Source organism: Nematolebias whitei, unplaced genomic scaffold (genome assembly GCF_014905685.2).
Source record: "Nematolebias whitei isolate Nwh7 unplaced genomic scaffold, NemWhi1 Nwh_scaf_70, whole genome shotgun sequence".
Taxonomy (NCBI): domain Eukaryota; kingdom Metazoa; phylum Chordata; class Actinopteri; order Cyprinodontiformes; family Rivulidae; genus Nematolebias; species Nematolebias whitei.
In genome coordinates, this window is record NW_023618615.1 from 7,774 (window position 1) to 13,079 (window position 5,306).

Genomic DNA, 5,306 nt, shown 5'->3' on the forward strand with positions numbered 1-5,306 from the left:
CCATGCCATTCCATTTTATTTATAGAGCACTTAAAACAGTGACAAGGCCAACCAAAGTGCTGTACAGACAGAACAACAGGCAACACACAAAGCAATATAAAAAAAATTAAGTAAATTAGAATATAGACATAAAAACGATGCAGATAATAAATATTTATGACGACTAACCAGTGTGGAGCGTACAGGTTCAAAACACAGATCCTCTGGTGTTGAAAGCTACTGAATAGTAGTGGGTTTTTAAATGGGATTTGAAAACTGAGAGGGAGGGGGCCAGTCTGACAAGCAGGGGTAACTCGTTCCAAAGTCTTGGGCCTGCGACTGAGAAGGCCCTGTCACCTCTGCGCTTAAGAAGAGTTCCTGGAACTGTGAGGAGCAATTGGTCCGCTGACCTCAGGGAACGTGGTGGGACATACGATTGTAGCAGATCAGAGAGACTGGGGGGGACTGTTCAGCGATTTGTAGACATACAGGAGTATTTTGAACTGGATTCGAAGGTGAACCGGTAGCCAGTGCAGTGAGGTCAAAACTGGTGTAATGTGCTCTCTTTTGCCTGTACTGGTTAAAAATTGGGCTCCTGCATTCTGGACCAGTTGTAGTCGTGCAATGGAGGTCTGACTGATACCAAACAGGAGCAAATTGCAGTAATCAAGCCTAGATGTAATGAATGCATCTATTACTGTCTCCAGGTTATTTTAGGATAATATGGGCTTCAATTTAGACAGCCGCCTCAGTTGGAAGAAAAATGATTTAACAATCATGTTCACATGGTTGTTAAGTTTCAGGGAAGGGTTCATTGTCACTCCCAGATTAGTGACTTTTTGTTTTTCTGAAAGGGATAGAGTGGAAAGGTCTATGCAGTGGTTTGTGATCGTGTCTTTGGGAGGGAACAACATGACTTCAGACTTCTTTTAATTGAAACTTAAAAAATTTAAAGCCATCCAGTCCCTGATGTCAGCCAGGCAGTCAAGCAGAGGTTGAATAGAGCATGTACCATAGTGTCTTATGGGGAAGTAAATTTGACAGTCATCGGCGTAGAAGTGAAAGGGTATGTTGTGTTTACGGAAAATAGCACCAAGTGGCAGCATGTATAAAGAGAATAGGAGGGGACCCAGGATGGAGCCCTGCGGAAACCCCCATTTAAGCTCTGCCTCTGCGGAACTAAAATCCTTGATGGAGACACAAAAGGATCTGTCAGTGAGGTAGGATCTAAACCAATTGAGGGCTGACCCTGTGATGCCCACCCACTGCTCCAACCTAGCAATGAGGATCTCATGGTCGATTGTGTCAAAGGCGGCTGTGAGGTCCAATAGGACAAGCAGCATAGAATCACCAGTATCTGTAGATAAGAAGATGTCATTAAAAACCTTCAGTAGGGCAGTTTCAGTGCTGTGGAGAGGTTTAAAGCCAGATTGGAAAAGCTCTAAGATGGCGTGATCCTCCAGGAAGCACTTAAACTGGGACTCAACTATTTTCTCCAGTTGTTTTGAAACAAATGGGAGTCTGGAGACAGGCTGAAAGTAGGATATGATTGAGGGGTCACGGTTTGGTTTTTTTCAGGAGAGGCTGGACGGCAGCATTTTTAAAGGTTTTTGGCACCGTGCCAGTGGATAGACTACTGTTTACGATGCAAGAATGGATGGACCTAGAGTAGGAAAAAGCTCCTTTAGTAGTCGAGGAGGGACCACATCAAAGGGGGAACCAGAAGGTTTCAAGCTGCACATGACTGGCTCTAGAGAAGATAGAGTGATAGATTCAAAATGATCAAATAGAGCTACAGATTGAGGTGGGATGGATGGGTCATGAGTTGGAGGGGAAATGAGAACCCGGGTAGTTGCAATTTTTTCTAAAAAGAAATGTAAGAAGTTCTCGCACAGCTCAGTTGAGGCTTCCAGAGGTGATGGTTCAGTGAGGTGGAGAACAGAGTTTAGGGTAGAGAAGAGGACACGTGGGTTGTGAGAGTTTGAGGTTATGATATCAGAAAAGTATTTGAATTTAGCAGCTTTTACTGCTTTCTGATAACGGCGCCAACTCTCTTTAAGTATTTGAAAAGAGACCTGCAGCCTGTCTTTCCTCCATTTGCGCTCCGCCCTCCTGCACTGCTGCCTAACGGCTTTGGTGACGTCACTCAACCAAGGTTCTGCTCTGAGTTTTGATTTTCTAGTTTTAACAGGCGTGACATGATCCAGAGTCTTTAAGCAGACAGAGTTGAACAGGGATGTCAGCTCCTCAGTGGTGGTGAGATACACTGGGGGCTGACTTATCATTTCAGTGTTATAAACATCTGTGAAACGTGCGGCAGTGAAGTAGTTAATGGTCCGGCTGCGACGTGCAGGAATGCACAGCTTAGGAGTTAGATGGGGTAGGGTGAACTCAAACTGGACTGGCATGTGGTCTGAAAAAACATTATCACCAATTTCAAGATTACTAACAGTCACATCATGTGTTAAAACAAGGTCCAGTGTATGTCCGCGCTCTTGGGTGGAACCGTTTACATGCTGAGTTAGATTAAATGAGTCCAATAAATCTAAAAAGTCCTTAACCACGCGCTTCTCCTGACAGCACACATGCAAATTAAAGTCCCCAATAATGAAAACATGATCATATTTTGGTGTGATTTCAGCGAAGAAATCAGAAAACTCATTTATGAAATCCTTAGATCGAGGTGGGCGGTAGACGAGTGCACATAAAGTCGAAGGCGAATGGCCGAGTTCAAAGACGCTCAGCTAGAAGCTGGCGCAGGAAACTGGGATGGGCAGTTGTTTACAGTCAAAAGTTGGTTTTAATATTGTTAATAATCCACCACCGCACCGGCCTGATGGCCGCGGTGAGTTAAAATACAGACAGTTTGGTGGCAATAATTACATCAAGGTGCTGGACTCACCCGGAGACAACCAAGTCTCTGTGATACAGAGAAAGTCCAAATCATGCTCATGAAAGTAGTCCCTGAGGATAAAAGTTTTGTTGGTAACAGATCTTGCAATGACCAAACACATCCAGATACTGTCCAAAGTGGACCTAACAGCGGTGGAGGGAACGCGCGCCAGTGGCCGCAGATTTTCAATAACAGCCCCTCCGGGTCGGTCCGTGCGCTGCACCGGCCGACAACTCCCATTGTTTACCTGGTCCGGGCACGTGGGAAGCTGGCGTTGGAAACCATGACCACCAGCTGGACAGGAAGATGCAGTGCGCAGTGCTTTGAGCTTTACCAGCCGCCCAACACGTTTTCCCTGGAGTCTGTAGCGATATCTCTGGGCAGGCAGGTGAGGAGCCCAGCCGAGGTAAACAGGCACGTTCGCCAGCAGCGGGGGGGTTGTGTTCCAGAGGTATGCTCATATTGTTCCAAATAAACGACATATGTGGCAGAAAATCGAAGATCCAGAAGCTGTTGTCAGTCATACACCAGCAGCGAGTTTATGTCCTAGATAAAAAACGAACAAAGCACAAATAATCCGAACACCATCAGCAGAAGTGGATTGCAAGCCATGTACACGGGCGCCATCTTACCGGAACCACTGAACAGATTTCAAAGATACTTTCAACAATTAATCTTTGGATTAATTATTGAAACTGATTACTGTTTGGAGTCTACCTCATTCAAGATCGCTGCTGCAGCTAATTGACCTCAGCCAACACAGAAGTGTCTTTACCTCAGTGAATTTTACAGACACTGAGCTAAAATGTGGTGTGGTAGTAGCTGAGAGTCATTCACAACATTCTTCAAGAGCTAAGTAATCATGTCAGATTGTTCAAGATTTCACTATCTCTGGAGATTGAACATAAAGTTTTTTTCAAGGTTTGATCAAAACATCTTTCAGATGGATAAAAGTTTTTCAGAGTTCAGAGCTTGTAAAAGTTTTGTTTTGTTTTCTAAACTTACATGTTTTATTCTTTATTCAGATTATGTTGCTGCAGTTTGTCAGAGATCAGCTGTTCTTCTCTGAGCTCAGCTCTGAAGTCCAACCCTTCCCATCTGACAGAACTGGACCTGAGAGAAAACAACCTGCAGCATCCAGATGTTCAGCAGCTGTTGGATCTTGTGAAGAGTCCAGACTACAGACTGGAGGCTCTGAGGTCAGTAAAAGTTTGGAGTCGTTCCTGCTGCTTTCAGCAGAATTGGACTAAAGCCTGTTAAATTATGTTCTGATCTGAAGCAGGGAGAGGAGGAACACTTGTCATCCATTTCAGAAGGTTTATTTTACCCACATGTAAAATACATTGATCACAGCCCTGGACCATTGTAACTCCACCATGAGGTCACAAACAATTGTGCCGAGTGTAAACAGAAAACCCAACTTCTTCAGATCTCGGCCACACCTCTCAGGACTCGTCACCACCATCGACAAATGGGAAGCCCTACTCTCATGTGACCCAGCTCTCAACCAATAATATCTCGCCATTTTGTGTTCTATAATGGGTGGGTGCGTGAATGTTGGGAGTTGAAGCATGTAACTAAAACAAAATTTCCTACCGGAAATGGAATCAGATCATGTTTTAACACTATCATTCTAAATAACAAAACAGGATACATATATCTAGACATTTCATTAAGTTAATATATTATCTGATAAAATTATATTTCAATTCCCCCTTTTGACATGATACAAATCATGTCAACAAAAATCCTACATGTAATATATCTGTAAAAAGCTATGTGTCATGTAATTACAATTAATGTACAGTGGAAAACTAACATTTCCCATGCCTTATAATTCCTAGGCCTAAATTAACACCCCTAAACAATATAAACCCTAATAATAAGCTAATATCAATATTATTAACTAACACAGATAAGGAAATATGCTTAAATACAATTTACCCATCAGAGCTCAAACTTTTAAGAAGATAATCTCCTAAACTTTCCTTCCATAAATCTCATGCCTCTAGTGTATCCAAGTTATATGTTGGCATGTATTATCCTCAGCAATTTATGTATAACTTGGGGCGTTGCAGGGATATTGCAGAGGCAAGCTGGTCTGTCTTCATCCTCATCGTCATCAGTATTGCCACCACAGGTAATCTATAAGGAGCAAAATCTACACTACTCTGTTTACTAGTTTGATAACTGAGAAAATCTCATCAACTGCTCTTATTCAGAGATGTCTGCTATACTGTAAGAGATACGACAACATTCAGAAAACTTACATTCATAATATACAATTAACATGATCAGATCAGAAATCACAGGAGTCCTTCCATAAACTGTCAAACCTATTACTTCTATTATTATTTATTCTATTACACACACAAATATACATATACATATATATATATATATATATATATATATATATATATATATATATATA